The sequence below is a fragment of the Pelophylax lessonae genome (assembly GCF_965119305.1).
Source record: "Pelophylax lessonae genome assembly, chromosome: 6".
Classification (NCBI taxonomy): Eukaryota; Metazoa; Chordata; class Amphibia; order Anura; family Ranidae; genus Pelophylax; species Pelophylax lessonae.
The window spans coordinates 282488272-282494665 of record NC_138773.1 but is presented as its reverse complement, the minus strand read 5'-3'; positions in this window follow the sequence as shown (position 1 = coordinate 282494665).

The following is a 6394-nucleotide window of genomic DNA, read 5'->3' as shown; positions in this document are numbered from 1 at the left end:
ATACTCGTCTCGTTCCTTCAGAGCTCTGTGCCACGAAAGTGACGTCATTGTGGCTTATCCATTTCAGTGGCCAGAGCCTGCTATCCCGGTGTTCTAAAATTTTGTCGGACCCATGAAAATTCCAGACCTCGTCACTTCCGGCTGGTGGGAGCCCCGGTGCGCATGCGCACAACACATTTTCAAGGTCCGATGAAATTCTAACCTAGCGAACAGCTGATTGAGAGGAGGAGGGGCTGAGGTGGGACGCACACACCGCCGCAGGAAAATTGCTGTCACGTGCGAACCAATGGTGCTGGAGACCCCAAAATTGTATCGTAGGTAGCCAAGACGCTCCCCTACATCTGATAAAAATTTGGGGTCTCGTGGATGAAAGGGCGCTGAGCAGTGACCCCAAGGTCCGGAATTTTCATGGGTCCGACAAAATTTTAGAACACCGGAAGGAAGACCAGGTGAAGATGGAAGCCCTGTCAGTGGTGACAGCGCACCAGTGGAGGGCTTCCTTTAAGGTAAGTCTTTCATAATGTGCTGGTATGCAATGCATACTGGCACATTATGATATTACCTTCCAAGAAACATTTTTTTATGGACTCCCCCATTTTTATTTATGGACTCTCTTTAGATTTGGTAGTAATTTCTTTTGCATTTGCGCGCTATTCTTTTTTAATATACATGTCTTTTGGTTCATAGCTGCAGCAGCTTTGGAAATTCATGGGTATGCTCCCCCAAATTTTTTGCCTGTTTATTATGTATTCGGTCTGACCAGACTATCGAGGTTGAGCAGCCCTCCCCACCCCCCACATACACCTGTACTCAATCAGTGTCCACCATCAAGTGGATATAGGAGAAGTCCCCTGTAGTGCATTTGCACATTTTTCCCAGCAAGGAGTATTATCTCCACGGGTTAGAAAGGCTTGATTCATCTCTTTTTCATGGATAGTGTAGGACCCACTGATAATGGGGTACTTTGACGCAGTAGTGGGCTTGAGCACGATATGGCCATATGGTGGGACCAAACCCCCATTTTTATTTATGGACTCTCTTTAGATTTGGTAGTAATTTCTTTTGCATTTGCGCGCTATTCTTTTTTAATATACATGTCTTTTGGTTCATAGCTGCAGCAGCTTTGGAAATACATGGGTATGCTCCCCCAAATTTTTTACCACCACGTGGTACGGTAGAGGACCCACCCGGAAGTATCGGGGTTGGCGTGGAGTCAACCCGGGAGGCTATTCGCGTGAGGATTCCTGCCTGACCGCTGTTGATTGTTATATGGAAGCCTTATCTTTTCCTACATATGTGAGTGCAATTCTCTTTTTATAATAAAGTTGAGTTTACAGTACTTCACTATTGTAGTCATTTTACCTTGCATGTGGCCATTATACTGAGTAGAGTTTGTGGAAGGGACATCGGATCTAGTGTATACAGCAAGGATTGATCAAGGCTGTTTCTGACACCCATCATTAATACCTTTGATTCCTGCTTTTTGTGCTCTTGTGTGAGAACACCTGAGCCACTATATCTGGTGAGTTGCCACTTCTACTGTGTGACACTTGGTGGTGGTTGAAAAAGGTGATCCATTAACAACATCACTCTATCCTGGACGGTCTATGGACTTTAAAGGACTTTTTATCCTATATTGAAGTGTTTTAAATCACCCCTTATTTTATGGTTGTATTTTTATGCAATTTGTGAGTTACATCATAAGTTACTTTTTGCGCTACTATTATTCTTCATTCATATAATAGGGCATATAGGAAATGACCATCCTTAAAAAGTGTACTTTTTCATTTCAAAGAGTAGGCTAGAGGGCTTTATTGACTGAAAACACCAGTATACATCCCTGTACTTTCCAATACACAAACTCCAAACTGTCACCTAGGGCATCTGCGGTCATGGTCAGATTAGCCCAAAGGGAAAATGTCTCCTCTTTGCCCTTGTGTTCACACATGGGGGATGGTTCATGTGTCTAGTTTCTAGTACACAAAGCCTTTAGCTATGGCCAATGTCTTTTAAGAAGGGGTCAAAAAGTTCGAAGAACACCGCAAATGGTACATATTTTTAGACTGAAGATAGTTCAAAAACATTTTTAGAAAAATTATTGTCTGTCAAGAACTGACTGAAAAAAAATGACCTGTAGTTTTTCTTAATCTCAAATTATAGATGGTTGGCCTTTATCTTTGATTATGAGCTGCTGCATTATCTGTACTGAAACAGTTTAGATTTGTGTGATCTGTTTTCCATTCAAAGGAAATGATCAGTGTTGCACTAAAGTTCACTGCGTATAACAAAAATACACAGGAACAGTGAGCAGGGCCGCCATGAGGGGGGTACAGCCAGTACTCCTGTATGGGGCCTGGGCACATAGGGGGGCCCGGGCAGCAGGAGGATTGATGGGGAGAGGGATCAATGACAGAGCGATTCACTGTCTGCCTCTTCCTCCACCAGCTGAAAGCCGGTTTCTCCCCTCTCGCCGGCTTTCAGATGTTTGTCCCCGCCCACACTCAGAGCTGGGACATGGGTACGGCACTATGGAGAAGTGGTGGAGTCGTGGAGAGGTACTGTAAGACCTGGAAGGAGGTGCGCTGTGTGGTGCTCTGTGGGCTCGCCCCTCCTGTCTGAACAACACTCGTCAATGCAGCATAAGAGACAGGATTGCTGTTATATTGCATCGCACTGTATACTCACACACAAAGTTTGATTACCACCCCCTACCTCCTCCACAGGCTGCTCATCTCCCGACAGCAGGAAATGTGGATAGGGGGCGGTAATCAAACTGTGTGTGTGAGTGTACAGTCCGATGCAATGTAAGAGCGATCCTGTCTCTTATGCCGTGTGTTGTTCAGACAGGAGGGGAAAGCACAACACAGTGTACCCCCTCCTGGCTTAGTAGTGGTTTCTCCCTGTCGGTTTGGGGGGCTTACAGAAATAATAATGGGAAAATAATTTATGCCTGGGATGTTTGAGGGATTGGCAGCTCTCTTTGCTAGAAAGTGTAATGGGGATTGGGGGGGGGGGGATTGGTAGAAGGAGGAATGGGGGGGGTATGTGCTTGTAGGAGGGTTTGGGGGATTTGAGTCAGAAGCGGGGATTGGGGGGAAAGTTTGTGCTAGGAGCGGGGCTGGGGGATTTGTGCAAGGAGGGGGGGAATTTGTGCTGGGGGATGGGGTTGTGAATTTGTGGAGGGATTTGGGGGGTTGTGTGGAGGGGTGATTGGGAGGGATTTGTGCTAGGAAGAGAGATTGGGGGGGGGTGATAATATAATTTTGATATTTTCGCAGGAAGTGGGGGGGGCCTGTCAGGTAGGCTGTATGGGGCCCTGGCATTTCTAGCGGCATCCCTAACAGTGAGTGTGTTGCAGGTAGGATTTAGAAGGCTCAGTGGGCCAAAACATGGCTCTCCATGGGTCAGTAGTTTGTAACAGAAAAGGCCATGTGATGCTTTAAAACAAACAGTAGATGGGACATTCACTTAAAGCTAAACCTAGTAAAAGGTTCTCTTTAATGGTGGCCCCATCAGTTGCTTGTACTTACTTTCCTGTTGTCCTTCGTCAAGAGCAAAAAAAGACACCCAGTATATCTGGATATTAAAAAACATGTGACTCACTACCCTACCTCCCATGTGACATTGCTGATAGCGGAGACTGGCTTGCATCTTACATGTGGCATCCTTTCTTTGCTTCTGGCAGCTGAATGTAGCAATGGGGAAGCAAAGCAAAAGGTAAACATGTGCAACTGGTGGCCCTTTTGCCTTCAGCCTTACACTTGGGTGAATACACTTTGCCAAATTTCCAAGATGAGCCTTCTCTCTGTACACATTCACAGGATTCTTTGGCTTAAATACTAGTCAGCATAACTCCTTTGCAACAAATGCCTTAAGCAGTTACCCTTTATAGGCAAAAAGCTGTTTGGTCCCTCCCTAGATAAGTATATCAAGGAGGTCATGGAGAGTAAGGCCGGCCATTCAGCAGGAACCAGCCGAGATTCAAACTAATATTGGGCAGGCTGAATGTACCAAGTTGGGTACAACCAGCCTACCGCATGGCGGCTAGTGATAATCACTGTCTTCTCTCGGCGGGGACGGCTTTACATTATCTGTGTTGACAGGGCCGCCATCAGGGGGGGACAGCCAATACACTTGTAAGGGGCCCAAATGTCCCAAGGGGCCTGGCCCGCTGGGCCCAGGGCTGGCTTGCACCCCCTACAGCAACAGAATTAAATGAAACTTTTAGCAGGCAACTGCTGGTCCGTATGCTGCCCACAACTAGGAGGCATTACCTACAGGCCAGGTTTGTAAGAAAACTAAAATGCATCACAGGTGATATAATTTGCTGCTCAGTGATTGCAGCATTCTAGTCTACATCTCCCCAAGGTAATACTTAAAATCTGGCCTGTTAGTGTGCCCTGAGGACCGGAGTTGAAAAACACTGCTCTAGATTATGCTATCCAACTTGTCTCTTTCTCCAGCACACCAAGTGTATCTGTTTGCTGCTGCCCAACAGCTCTTGGACCAAGTGGTCATTACCCCTGTACCAACAGGAGAACACTTTCAAGGTTTCTACTTATAGCTCTTTGTGGTTCCAAAACCCAATTGGAGCAATTCAGCCCATTCTGTGAAATTAAAACTCTAAACTTGTTCCCAGGGATTCAGATGTTTCCCATGAAAAATGTCAGGTCGGTCATTCCCCTCCCTTCTTCTGGGGGATTTTTGTCCCCCATGGACATCTGGGATGCCTATCTGCACATTCCCATTTTTCTGCCTTATCAGTGTGATCTGTGTTTTGCTGTAGTTGGTCAGCATTTCCAATTTGTCACCCTTACTTTGGCCTGTCCACAGCCCCCTGGGTTTTCATAAACATGCTTTCCCCAGTTTTGGCTCTGCTCATTTTCAAGAGATTATCATTGTGGGGTACCTGGATGATATCCTGTTAATGGACCAGTCCTTCTTGACCCTGTCAGACAACATCTAACATATGGTACAAACTATGCAGAGTTTTAGTTCAATCCTAAACCAAAAGAAGTCATTGCTGGGCCCATCTCACAGACTGGAGCAGCTGGGGCTGCCACTGGAAATAGCCTTGTCCAGAACCTTTCTGCCTCAGGAAAAACTTCTCTCCCTTTGTTCTCTAGGTTGAAAGGAAGCTCTTGATTTGTACATGCAATAGGGTCTTGGGTCTCATGATTGTCTCCTTCAAATGTGTGTGGTATGGCTAGTATCACTCAAGAATGGTGCAAATACACTTTCTGGCTGTGTGAAACACTTTGGACTGCTCCATGCATCTGACCACCAAAGTTAGATGCTCATTAGCATGGCAGATTTCTATCTCAGTGCTGGAGTTTAGGAAGCCCTTTCCTCCAGAGTTGCGGAAGGTTCTCATGACAGGTTCCAGCCTATTAAGCTGGGAAGCAGTCCTGAACACCTTATTGGTAGAGGGGACATGGTCATCGGAGCAATCTTGCTTTCCAATTAACATTCTGGAACTCAGGGTGAGTCATTTGATTCTTTAAAGCTGGACTCCTCCATTGGGAGGACACCTGACGGGAATCCAGTCAGACAATTCTGTGGCCTACATCAATCATCCAGGATGCACTACAAGTCATGCTGCTGCATGGGAACTGGACTTGATTCTCTCTTGGACAGGACCTCAGGTTCCGGCCCTGTTCACTGGCAAAATCCCTAGTATGGAAACTAGTTGCCAGCACTGGACCAGGGGAAATTGGCTCTCCATCCAGAAGTCTTTTAATCACTTTGTCAAAGGCGGGGGGCGCTAAATGGGGACCTCCTGCAGTCCAAATTCAATAAAAAAAACTATACAGGTTTGTCTCTAGGTTCAAGGACCCATGGGCCTTCACAGTGCATGCTCTTATGATGCCATGGGATCAGTTAAACATGATCTATGCCTTTGCCCCTCAATATTCTTCCTCACCTTCTCCGCAGAGAAGGAGGGCATTCCAGTCATCCTAATTTCACTGAACTGGCACTGGAAGACAAAGAATGCAGACATACTCATGCTCCCAGCAGATGTTCCACAGGCTCTTCCAGAGTGTCCAAACCTACTGTCTCCAGGACTTTTGGATTCAGTCATTCCCACACTCTTGAAGGCTAAGAAGTTGGCTTTTCGTAAAGTCTACCATCTCATATGGAAGGCCTACTTAAGGTTGGTACCAGTCAAGGAACTTCCATCCTAGAAAGTACGAAGTGTGATGTATTCTGTACTTTTTTCAGTCTGGTCTGGACCAACATTGGGCCATAAGCACCACTAGGAGACAAATCTTAGCCTATGCCATTTATTTTCAAAAGTGCATTGGCCTCTCACTCTCTAGTCAAGACCTTTGTTCTCTGCCTCTGTTTATTCATGTGACCCCTTGTTTTTCTCGGCTCTTTAAAAGCCACATTT